Source organism: Peromyscus maniculatus, chromosome X (genome assembly GCF_049852395.1).
Source record: "Peromyscus maniculatus bairdii isolate BWxNUB_F1_BW_parent chromosome X, HU_Pman_BW_mat_3.1, whole genome shotgun sequence".
In the NCBI taxonomy this organism is placed as follows: Eukaryota; Metazoa; Chordata; class Mammalia; order Rodentia; family Cricetidae; genus Peromyscus; species Peromyscus maniculatus.
In genome coordinates this window covers 131,856,678-131,869,600 of record NC_134875.1, presented here as the reverse complement: position 1 = coordinate 131,869,600, position 12,923 = coordinate 131,856,678, and positions in this window count along the sequence as shown.

The window sequence follows — 12,923 nt, the reverse complement described above, 5'->3', positions numbered from 1 at the left end:
TTGAATGCCCCAACACAAAAGGCCGCCTCTCCCCGAGTCCCTCTGAGGCCCAGATGGTCAGGGAAGCCCTTTCCCGCCTCACAAAGAGGATCGCTGCGTGTCTTTTTCTTTTAAAATGGAATAAAAAAAAAAGCCATTGCTCACAAAGGACCTGGATGAAAAATAAACCCTTAAAAAAAAACCAGCCTCTCCTCGCTCAGCAGCCCGGCATTTCTTCCGACTGTCAGACTTAGCAGATTGCTTTCTGGAAAGGATCCAATTGGCAAGACCTGCCGCTGTGCAAATGAAATTTTAAAACCCCGCTCCTTGTTGCACTCAAAGAGCTTTTCTCTCTCTGCTTGTTCTACACGGCCTCGTAGAATTATTCTCTTGTCTCTCGTTGTATCGGAAACTAATATTCCCCCGCTTTCCCACCCCACATGAGGGGTCCTCACCCCAGCTGGGGATTTGGGTAATCAGGGACGGCTGGAGCACCACTCCAGACCCCATGTTCATTCCCCACCTGGGCTCCATCTCGCAGAATCACCTACTAATTAGGAGAAAGCCTCGCTCCTGAAGAGAATAAACACTCCTGAGATGCCTGCCTCCCCTCCTGGCTCCCCTGCTCCCCCTACTTCAATAATGAGATAAGTGTTTGGGGGATGCGGGAGACAGGATAACGGGGACGTTCTTCACACACAAGGTTTGACACCCGTCAAGCCTGTGACACAAGCTCTGTTTGGCTGGCATACCCCTGGTGAAAAGTCAGCAGGAAAAAAATAGCCACAGGACTTGTCTGCATTTGACAAGCGGCCTCGGCATGTGATGAACTTGTAGAGGCAAGGCAGCCAGATGCATCGGAATTGTCCCAGGCCTGGGAGCCTGGGTTCTAATTCTAAGAAGGCCCAATTCTCAGTGCCAGGTACTGAGAGCTGTGTGTGTTCTGTTCCCCTTCCTTTGGTGCTAGAGTCATTCCCAAACTCGTTGCTGGGACTGTGAGCTAGGCAATAAATAGGAAATGAAAACATTGCTTTGTGGAATAGTTCCGTGTTCTGTACACAGTTTAAGAGTATCCACAAGGTCTCAAGTATCAGAATCTGTCTCCACTGTGGCAATGTGGGGATGATGGAACCTTCAAGAGGTGGAACCAAGTGGGAGGTGCTAAAGTCACCCGAAGCACAGGTTTCCAAAGAGGTTGAGTTGCCTTGCTAGGACCCTGAGCTCTCCCAGGGCTGAGTGCTATAAGCCTAACAACCCCTGAATGGCTCAGGGGCTTTCTGTTCTAAGATGTTCTTCTCCTTCCTTGTCTACTCCCACCAGGATACTATGAGAGTCTCACCAGAGCCAACCTGATGTTAGCACTGTGCCCTTACATTTCCAGAGCTTGGAGCTGACTAAAGCTCCTTTGGTTGTAAAGCTGGCCTGCCTTAGATATTTCATTATAGCAAAGAAAGCAGTCGAATACGGAGAGATTTTGTCATCAGTCCCACGCATCACCCCTTCTTGTAGTCAGACACTTTGCAATGAGACCTCCTAGTTCTTCTCCTTAAGGGGCAAAGTCCATTTCCCTCCCATTTGATCTCCTTTGGCCCATGAAGTGAGGTAGGTAGGGCAGTGTGCCCATCCCAATCTTAGTCCTCAAGAGACATGGCCAGCTGCACTCATTCTCTTACATTCTCTTATGTTTCTGTCGTCTCATGGCAGAAGTTTCCTCTGAGGGGCTGCTTCCCCTAAATCTGAGCCCTGAATAGACAGACATGCATAGAGAAAACCCAACTCATAAGACTTTAGGGTAACGATTCCCCTCCTCCCATGGTTGGTTTTCTGTATTCAACAATCTGGGTGGGAGGCAGCAACCCCTGAAAGATGTCTGATAAACCCCAGCCAAGCCCCTATTTAGGCCAAGGGCATTCACACCTCATTATGAATTCATTCATCACAGATTTACTGAGCATCTGATGTATAATGGAGGCTTAACCCAAAAGAAATGTGCAGCTCTAGGCAAAAACAATGCTACCCTCTAGTAAGGGAACTAGGGATCCAGAGGAGATTTTTAAATCTTCCTTTAAAAAGAGGACTTCCATACCCCCACATCAGGGAGCTGGGGAAAGATAAACAAATATTGGAAAAGAAAGCCATCTATATATTCACTTCTCCCCTTGGTAGTTAACCCCTGATTTCCTCAGTCACAAGATGTCATTGGCTAGGTTAAGAAGGAAGGGGGGAGGGGAGAGGAGGGGGAGAAGGGAAGAAAAAAGAGTGAGGAAGAAAAAGAGAAGGAAAGGGTGGGAAGGAGGAAGAAAGAGGAGAAGAAAAGGAGGGTGGGGAGGAGAAGAGAGCTGAACGATCATATTTAAAGAATTCATCAAATACAAATGGTGGCATCCTAACTTCAGAAATGGTACCGTGAGGAAGAAAAGCAGGTATCATAGGACCAGGCAAGACCATTTTATGCTGTGTTCAAAGCCCACAGCACTATTCACTGAGAATTCAAACCCCACTAACCCAACCTTGCAGGCCAAAGCACTATTTTAAAAGCTCAGAAAAGTCCCAGTGGCACACACCTGTAATGCCAATGCTTGGGAGGCAGAGGCAGGCACATCTCTGTGTGTTCCAGGCTAGCCAGAGCTACATAGTGAGACCCTGTCTTAAGAAAAGAAAGGAGGGAGGGAGGGAGAGAGGGAGGAAAGGAGAGAGAGAGGGAAGAGTAAGCCCAATAATGTTTGTTTTGGTGACTGACAAGATTTAGCCCAAGTCTCCAGCTGATGTGACATGCCCCAAGTGGGCCAATAGCAGGACTCCCAAGGTGTTCTTTGCACAAGATCTTCCTCACAAGAAAGGACTATGGTAGTCACACAGATCAGTGGGGCCAGTTGCTGGAACCACCTGTCAACCAGGTCTTCAGAATTTGTCCATTGCTACAGTCCAAATGGTTCACTGTTGGAGAGGCCACAGATGGCCCTGCAAGTCAAGGAACCTGGGAAAGTGAACGCAGGTTGATGAAGTCTTGTACCCAGAGCAGCAACCCCCACCCCCAGGAGAAGCGGGCTCATTCTAAATAGGCACCAGGAATCAAAAGCACTCAGCTAAGCAGGACAGCCTGGGGCTGAGGACTGGAGCCAGCTCACTCTGTCCTTGGAAAAAGAAATGAAACATGGAGAGGGGCCCAGCCCTGGCCCTTGCTCCACAGAGACTCTATGGCAAGCACCCCAGGAGCTCTGATACCCCAGTAGAAAGGACCAGCGGCATCTTGAGGCCAGAATGGAGGAGCAGGCCATCCTCACCAGGCCCTCTAAATTCCAGATGCAAGCTCTGAGAGGACTTGGTGCCTGAAAACCCTTTGGACTGGTGGGTAAAAACTGTGCCTATTTTACTGAGCTGGTTACTCTGCTGTCTGCAGGATGAGTCAGGGCTGGGCCTGGAAGTAGAGCTCACCATCCATCAAAGACCAGGGCCGATCCATCCTTCCTGATTACATAGCCAGGTTTCTGCAACCCTGCAAGCCCTTGTCAAATATATGGAAAACACTGGATACTGTGCCCTGCAATTCATTCTTTTGGCATTTCCAGGGGGTATGCCCTTCCCCAACCACCATTATGAGCCCCAAATGAATTTTTCTACTAGAACCTGTCTTAGACGGACCATCTATTGCTGTGATAAACACCATAACAAAAAACAACTTGTGGGGAAGGAGTTGATTTCAGCTTCAACTCTCACATTCCATCAGTGAGGGAAGGTGGGGCAGGAACCTGGAGGCAGAAACCAATGCAGGGGCCAGGGAGGGGCGCTGCGGACTGGCTTGTTCCCCATGGCTTGCTCAGCCTGCATTCTTATACATCTCAGGACCACCTGCCCAGGAGTGGCACCACCCACAGTGAGTTGGCCCTTTCCATATTAATCATTAACCAAGAAAATGCCCTATAGATTTGCCAATAGACAGTATGACCGAGGTATTTTCTCGATTGAGGTTCCTTTTCCTAGATAACGCTAGCTTGTGTTAAGTTGGGGAAAAAAACAACAACAGAGAAACCAACTCATAGTACCTCAACCTGTGGTGACAAGCATTCCTGCTCCACTTTGGTCTTAGATCCTTGGATCTAAGATCTACCTGGGGTCTAATTTTCTAATATTTCCCCTTGACATTCCTATAAGACAATGATAAGCATCACAAAGCTTGCATAACTTTTCATGTAACCCTAGTCTAATTCATGAACTGAACACTGAAAAGTATTAAAGCAACAATTTTGATGCTGGAAAGATAGGTCTCTAGTTAAGAGGAGCACTTGCTGAACTATCATAAAGATCTGAGTTCTGATCCCAGGATCCATGTAATAAGCCAACTGTGGTCTCATGCATCCCTGGAACCCCAGCAAGTTGGGAGATAGAGACAAGAGGATCATCAGGGCACACTGGCTGTGAGACTAACTGAAAAACAGGAACTTAAGAGAGATCCTGCCTCAAAGGAATAAGGCAGAATGATAGAGAGGAAGACTCTTAGTGCCCTTCTATGGCCTCCATGCATGCACACATGCACCTACACATAAATCATACTACATTCATACATACGAAGGGAAAAGAAGGAAAGAAGGGAGGGAGGGAGAGAGGGAGGGAGGAAGGGAGGGAGGGAAGAAGGAAGGAAAAAACTGAGTCTATTTCACTCTCCTGTGTGCATAAGGGTGCCTTGTTGAAGCTGAGCAATGCCAACCAGTACACCTGTCATCTCCTGACACAGCAGTCTGCTGTATACCTCCCTGGGGTATGACAGGACAATCTGTTCTATTTTGTAGATGGGGGAGGATCCTTTAGCTCATGTCAATCAAGGTATTTCCCTAAAGGCATTTATTTGATGGTCCTTGCCAAGTGACACACAGCAGACAATGATGTGAATGTGCCCAGGGAAGGTAGCACAACTCAAGGCCAGGACAGCATCTGGATCATCATCCCAGTGCTGGCTTCCCAAAAAAGCAGGCGTGGGGTGGAGCATGCTGGCACTGGTATCCTTAGAGCATAATGGCTGTGTACAGCTCTGGAAGCTGATATCTATGGACAGCTTCATGGATATTCCTAGCCAGGCCACTCTTATGGCAGAGGTGAGCAAGATATTTGGTCACTCAAAGGTCCAGATGGAGGCTAGTTATCTAGTTGGACACATTCTATTCCTGATTGTGTTAGTAGGGGTTTCCAGAGAAACAACCCAATAGGAGATAGATGATAGACAGACTGTTAGGAAGATAAATAACAGAAATAGATGATAGATAGGCAGATAGGCAGGTAGATAGATAGATAGATAGATAGATAGATAGATAGATAGATAGATAGATAGATAGATAGATAGATAGATAGATGATAGATAGATAGGCAATAGGTAGATAGGTAATAAGTACATAGAAAGATGATTGATAGATTATAAACATCTTTCTGATAAAGTATTGGCCCATGAAATAATAGCGGTTGAGATATCCCACCATCACAAAATGGAGACCCAAGAAAATCAGCGCTATAGTTTAAAGGCCTAAAACTCAGAGGGGAGGTGGTATAAACTGCAATATAGGTATGGGGCCTCCCAAGAACCAGGACCACTGAAGGCAGGGGAATATTCATGGACCACCTCAAAAGTCAGGCAGAGGGAGTTCAACTCCACCCTTCATCTGCTCTTTTTATTCTTCAAGTCCTCAGCGGATGAGATGGTGCCCACTCACTTTGGGGAGGCTCCGCTGCTGTATTGGTTCGCCAATTCAAGTGCCAATTTCTTCTCTCCCAGCAGCATCCTTCGAGACATGCCCCAGAACCACAAGCCTCATCTCCCTGGGCAGTCCATAGTCTGGTTGAGTTGATACATGCATGAACCATCATCATGCTGATGAAGTCAGCTGCTGTGGTAGCGAGGAGGGAGAGGTGGTGAGCTCTCTTGGCAATATCTGGCAACCCCAGGCATCAGTCACATCCGAATGGTAGAGACTGGAAAGTTTCTACTTCTTTACATCTCTCAAAGTGAGAACAGGTGTCCAGAAAGGCCAAGGGATCCCAGCACCTTAACTTGAAGAAACAAAGCAAGGCAACATTCAGTAAAGTACCAACATCTATCTAGAGTTCATTCATGGTTAGAACAGAACAGAGCTAAAGGGCCCAAGGACTTTTATTGTGGCCTTAAACTCACTGAAAAGTATCTAGAGGACAGTCTTCATGTTGTAGGTAAATACTTTGATCCTTGAGATCATTTCCTTATTCATATTAAGTATCAGTCATGTACCGGGCACCATCTTCCTTCTGATGGAGGCAGGGGCAGTGTATGAGTCAGTGGCCAGCTAGCTATGGAAAACAAAATCCACTTACGCTATCTGGAAAGGTATTCATTTAGAATCAGCAGTAGTAGTGCACAGCTAATTCCTTGAGACCGCACTGTGGGGTTGAGCTGTGGATGGAGGCTCCGCACTGGGTAAGACGTCCCCATAGTCAAGCAGCCACTGTTCTTGACCACACCGTCTCTGCTGAGCTCTCCCAACAAAGCACTTACTCACTTCACTGACTCCAGTAACGACCATGGGATTCAGTCTCTGTGTCAGTCTCAGTCTCTGTGTCACAAAAGGATAATTCACTGTATCAGTCACAAATGGTAACATAAACTCGGGCCCTAGCTTCCAATCAAACAAATGGAAATTAGATGTCCAGTTATCTAACTGACCAGGGGGATTTGGAGAAGTGCCTAGAAGCCGCAATCGGGATGGGTGTGCATGGGTTGTGTCTGAGGGCACTGACAGAATAGGGCTCAGCCTCAAAGCTCAGGAAGGAAGGCTTGCCTGGAGAAAGGGCTGAAGGTGGAAAAGCAGTTGGATGGGTGGGCAAAAACCTTCCACAGAGCCTATGGCATGTTCATAGGCTAAGAGACAGCAGCCTGTACGCAGCCCATGTGGCCAAAGCCTCGGAGGACGAAAAATCCACTGGAACTCAAGGAAGCCATTAGAATACAGGGAATGTATCAGAATGTGGAGGCTGCCAGGGCTGGCTGCAGGTGAGCCTGGCTGTTGAGAACTGCCTATGAAATCCCCGGTTGGGAGACAAGCAAAGACAGAAAGAACAGTGTAAGCTACCACCTACCTCATAACTGCCAAGTGCCAGCATTGGTTGAAATATATTTCATTGCACCCTTATGACACTATGCTCTCAGTATCCCTATTTCAGATGTGTAAACTGAGGCACAGAGCAATTAAGTAGCGGGCTTTCCCCCAGCCATACAGATCAGTAGTGATAAAAACCATGCTTCCATATCAGGTTTGGCATGTCAACTCCCACATTTCACTGCCCTGTAGTAAAGGGCTTTGAATACTGTGGAGAGAAACTTATGGAAGGGTCATTGACACGGAATTAACAGTATAAGGCAGAGTTTGAGTAAATAGCAAATGGGCAAAACTAGAAACAAGCTAGAGGGTTTGGGAACAAGACTACATAATCCTGCCTCTCTTTCCCCATGTTCTCCTTGCCCTAGCACGGGATCTGAATTCAAAGGTGACAGTACCTATAACTATTCCTCAGGACTTCTGTGGCCGAAACATGCCGTGCCTACCCATTTGGCAAGTCAGACATGCCAAGGACTTATGGGCACCCCTCACTCCCCTTGCCCCACGAGTGAGAGAGCTGCAGGGCACGAACTCTGTGTCTGCTCTTTCAGTCCCCACTGTTGGATTGTGGGTCACCCACAATGGTCACTTGCTTGACAGAATGTCCCAACTTCCCGTCTTTGCACATCTCCCCTCCTAAGCTATCTAAGATCACTGAGCACACAAGTTGCTCTTACTTCCTGGGGGGAGGGGAGGATTGACATCAATGAAATTCCCATGCCAAGACTGCTGGGGCTAGTATCATTCCAGGGAGGGACTCACATGAGGCAGAGTCTGATGTACCTGGTCATCTTCCACACTGGTCACAGTGTATGTTACTCCTCAGTCAGAAGCTCCTGTCCCATCGTCCTTAGGCCCTCTGCCTTATTGGAATTCTCCAGTTCTTCCTCCAGTAAGCTTCTGCCAGAGCTCAGGGCCAAGCACTCCTAGACAACCAAGCTGTCTTTGTGAAGGTCCCTCAGCTTCAAACATCGATTTGAGTAGAGCCTGTACTCTATCCCCTCCAGCCAAGCTTTTGGGGATCACACCATATTGCTTGACCACTTCCAGCTTCCTCCTATCACTGTGTGCACAGCTAGGACCCACAGAACTTCATTTCATCCAGAGAAAGGAGGCCTACTATTAGGTAAGTGAGCCGCCTGAAGGGTGAGGGACTGTCTTTCTGCTATCTCCTGGAAGAGTCCCCCACCTTGCATAAGGAGACACATGGTGTATGCTATATCCTGAGGATTTGTCTCTCCTCATACCCTATGTTGAAACTGTCACTCATGGTGTAGCAGGATTAGTGGGTGGGGCCTTTGGGAAGTGATTAAGCCAGACAAGCTCTGCCCTCATGAGTGGGATAAGGGTCCATATGAAAAAGACCACTCAGCCTCTCATACCATTGGGGGGGATGTAAATCAATACAACCATTATAAAGAATAATGTGGAGGCTCCTCATAAAATTCAGAATAGCTACAATGTGATAAGCTGCCCCCAGCATTTCATGGATTTCCAAACCTGATGATGCTAGAGACACCAACATGCCCATGGTTGTTGTGGCATTATTCACAATAGGTAAGATATGTAATCACCTAGGTTCACATCCATGGATGAACTAACAAGGAAAATTTCATACACATGTGTATGTGGACACACACACACAGAGAGAGAGAGAGAGAGAGAGAGAGAGAGAGAGAGAGAGAGAGAGAGAGAGAAAGAGAGGAATATTATTCATCCATGAAGAATAAAACCTTGTCATTTGCAGCAAAATGTATGGAAGTGGGAGACATTCTATTAAGCGAAACAAGCTAGACACAGCAAGATAAATATTACATGTGCTCTCTCATGTGAAAGCTAAAAATAAATCCGAATGTAAAATAGTGATTACTAGAGGTTGGGAAAGGGGAAACGAATAAAAAGAGGCTGGATTTAATCAGTACATAATGTATGCATTTATTGAAATATCACACCGAATCTCATTATTATATGCAATTAATACATGTCAATCAAAAATTTAAAAGTTTTAAAAGACTGAGGAACTTCCTCCCCTTCCACTACTAAAGGACACGGGACTCAGTAAGAAGTCATCGCCTGTGAACCAGCAAGTAAGGCCTGCCTGTCCAGACAGCAAATCTCTCAGCACATTGATCTTGAACTGCCTGGTCTCCAGAACTGAGAGGAAGTTTCTGGTGTTTATCTATTACCCAATATGTGGCAGTGGTGGACCAACACAGAAGAGGGGTACCAAGAAGTGCTGTTAAAAATGGGGAATCAACAATGGGGAGCTGGGTGGTGGCAGCATCTCTGGAACTGGAAGGCTTTTGAGGTTTGTCCTAGAAAAAGCCTACATTCCTAAAAAATGGGGGCCTAAGGATTAACATTACTCTGCTGAGGGCACAGAAGAAAAGAGGTTAGGCTTCAGGCCCTGGAGAGAATGCCTAAGCAATTATAAGCAGAGTGTTAGAAATATGGGTGGGAAATGCCATTCTCCTGAGGGCATGGGCAGAAACAAGGGCCATGTTATTGGATGATGGAGCAAAGGCAATACTTGTTACCAAATGGCCAAAAGGTTGAGGTGGGGGCATTGAACTAATTGAGCTCATGTTCCGGTTTTGTGTGAAGCAGAACTTGGGAATGACAGACTTTGGTACTTACCTGAGTGATTTCTAAGCAAAATGTGAAAGGTATGGTTTGATTCCCCTGGATGGCTTGGCTTAAAATTGTTAGAGAAAAGTAACTAGACCTTAAAATTTGGCAAAATTTCACTATTACAAAAAGAAAGAAGAAGGAAGAGAGGGAGGAAGACAGACACAAACAGACAGACAGAGGAAGGAAGGGGGGAAGAAGAGAGGAAGGAAAAGAAAGAGAGAAAGGAAGGAAGGAAGGAAAAGAAAGAAAGAGAGAGAGAGAAAGAAAGAAAGAAAGAGAGAGAGAGAGAGAGAGAAAGAAAGAAAGAAAGAAAGAAAGAAAGAAAGAAAGAAAGAAAGAAAGAAAGAAAGAAAGAAAGAAAGAAAGAGAGAGAGAAAGAGAGAGAAGGAAAGCAAACAAGCATAGTTAGTGTACAGCAAGACTGTGATTAACAAATGAGTGAGATCAGAGTGAATGTGAGCCCAGGATTACCTGGCCTCCAGCAGAAGCTGCATGCTCTTCTTGGACACAAGAGAGTAAGGCCCTTAAAAGCTCTCTATTGGCTGCTAAAGAGGGGCATCCCCTCACTTTCGACAGGCTAGATTATTTCCACTCCGAGTTCTTAGGCAGGGATGGTCACCTTAGGGCCACAGCCCTTCCTGGCAAAACTACAGGGATAGAGTTAGTGCTCAGGCAAGATCCATCATCACGGTGCCCTTCTAAGGAAAATCCCATAGAGTGGCATCACCCACATCTACCATGTGCAGAAGAGTAGAAAGCAGTGGAAAGATTACAAATGATACCAATTTGTTTCTTATAGTTCTGGAGGCTAAGGAGTCCAAGGCCAAGGTGCCAGCAGATTCAGTGTCTACAGAAAGCAGGCCCTTACCAGACACTGAATGTGCTGGCACCTTGGCCTTGGACTCCTTAGCCTCCAGAACTATAAGAAACAAATTGGTATCATTTGTAATCTCTCCAGTTTCTGGTCCTTTGTTATAGCAGCCCAAATGGATTGTGATCATGTAGCAGATGGTATTTTTCAGTAGTAACCACAAAAACTTATGTATCTCATCCCCTATGCTTGTCTGGCACCGTGACTGATGTTCTTTTCAAAGAAGCAGCCTCCTCTGGAATCTACACAGGGATGATAATTATTATGACTTGTACATTATAGAGCAGATGCTGTGATGGGACTTCCAAGGCCAGGTAAGAAAAAAAGGATCCAGTTTCCACTTGGCTTCTCTCTTTCTCAGAAGCTCATTCTGAGAACTCAAGCACCATGCTGTGAGTAAACCCAAATGGCCCACTGAGAGTCCAACAGGAAGAGAAGAGCCAAGGCCCCCAGCCACCAGCCAGGATTGGCTGTCTGAGATGTGAGTATATCTGCCTTCAGGTATCCCCATGTCTTAGTTATAGTTTCTATGGCTGTGAAGAGACATCATGACCATGGCAACTCACATAAAGGAAAACGTTTAATAGGGGCTGGCTTCCAGTTTCACAGGTTCAGTCCATTATCATCATGGCAAGACATGGCAGTGTGCAGGCAATGGTGCTAGAGAAGGAGCTGAGAGTCCTACATCTTGATCTGCAGGCAGCAGGAAATGGACTGAAACATTGGGTGTAGCTTGAGCACAAGAGACCTCAAAGTCTGTCCCCATAGTGACACACTTCCTCCAACAAGGCCACACCTCCTAATAGTGCCACTCCTTATGAGTTTATGGGGTCAGTTACATTCAGACTACCACATTCTAGATGCCAAACTTCAAAGCCTTACACAAAAGATCCAGATGCTGGGGCAGAAGCAAGCCATCCTAACATGCCCTATGCAATGTTGGATCCATGCAAAGTGGGGTAGAAAAAATGTTTTAATCCACTAAGCATGGGTGAGGATGGTAGGGTTGTGGGTAGGGTTCAGTTGGGTTGATACTGATCTGTCCCAAAAAGGACAACTCCAGGAAGATACCCTCTGCATCAGATTTGTGACACACACACACCCTTTCATCTTTCAGAACACTGTCACCTGACTCACGGGTCCCAAAAGGAGCATATCTAGTACTTCCAGTGTCACACAATCAACTGCCAAATAAGCATAGTAGCTAAATACCAAGCTTCTCAAATCCCCAGTGTTGAGTTGGATTGGGTTCAGTTGAGTTGGATTGAGTTGTGTTGGCTTACATAGCATTAGATTAAGTTCGATTTAGTTGGATTATGTAGGGATGACTTGGGTTGGATTGAATAAGGTTGGCATTGGTTTGTCCATGAGAGGACAACCCTGGAAAGTTATCTTCTGTTTTATAGTCATGGCCCTTCACATCTTTCCTAGCACCATCACCTGACTTACAGGTTTGAAAGAAGCATGCCCAATGCATTTTCAGTAATGTCCTCCCAAAGAAGCTAAGGTGGCAGCAGCCTAGAAGACCAAAGACCAGCCTGAAGGGATGGTGCTAAATTATAGCCACAGATTACAATCCCACCTGGCCTTATCTTTTGTTCTGACAATAAGTTCAAGGCATGACCAACCATCTAGGGCCCACGGCCAAGGAGGCAGCCTTCTTTTCTCTCACTGACTACTAATACCCAAGAGCTAACTTGCCACATTCACAGAGAGCTTAGTGTCTACAGAAACTAAAAATAGGTGTGTGGCCAGGAAGCAAGTGTCTGTACAACTGTTATTCATTCCGATGCTCACATCCCTAAGTTGGGCCTAGAGCTCACTCAGATGTTTTGAGCCTCCCTGTGGCTGATCCCAGCTGCATGGCCACTCACACTGGAAACACTACTAAAGCAACAATGGCTGTCTAGCCCAGGCCCCAGTCCAGCCCAGCCTTGTAGACAGATGGCACATTAGTGGTGACACAGACCACGACACTGCTGTTTAGAATCCTAACTCAACACTCGCCCCACAGACACTGTCTATGGGCTGCCCAAGTCCACCTGACCATGGACTTTCTCCAGCCACTGATGCCAGGAGCACCACTCACAACCATGCACTTGTGAGCAAAATCATGAACTCCTTTTAGAAATTGCTTTTTGCTTTGGAGCTGAGATGCCACTAAGCAGCTGTGTGACTTTGGGCTAATTGTGTGAACTTTCAAAGCCTCATGCTCCCTGTGAATAAAATATGCCCAGCACATTTTTCAGAGAGTTCATGGCTGGATTAAATGAGATAATAAGGTATGCTTGTCAAGTGTCACGGTGGTCCAGAAACTGCACCACACC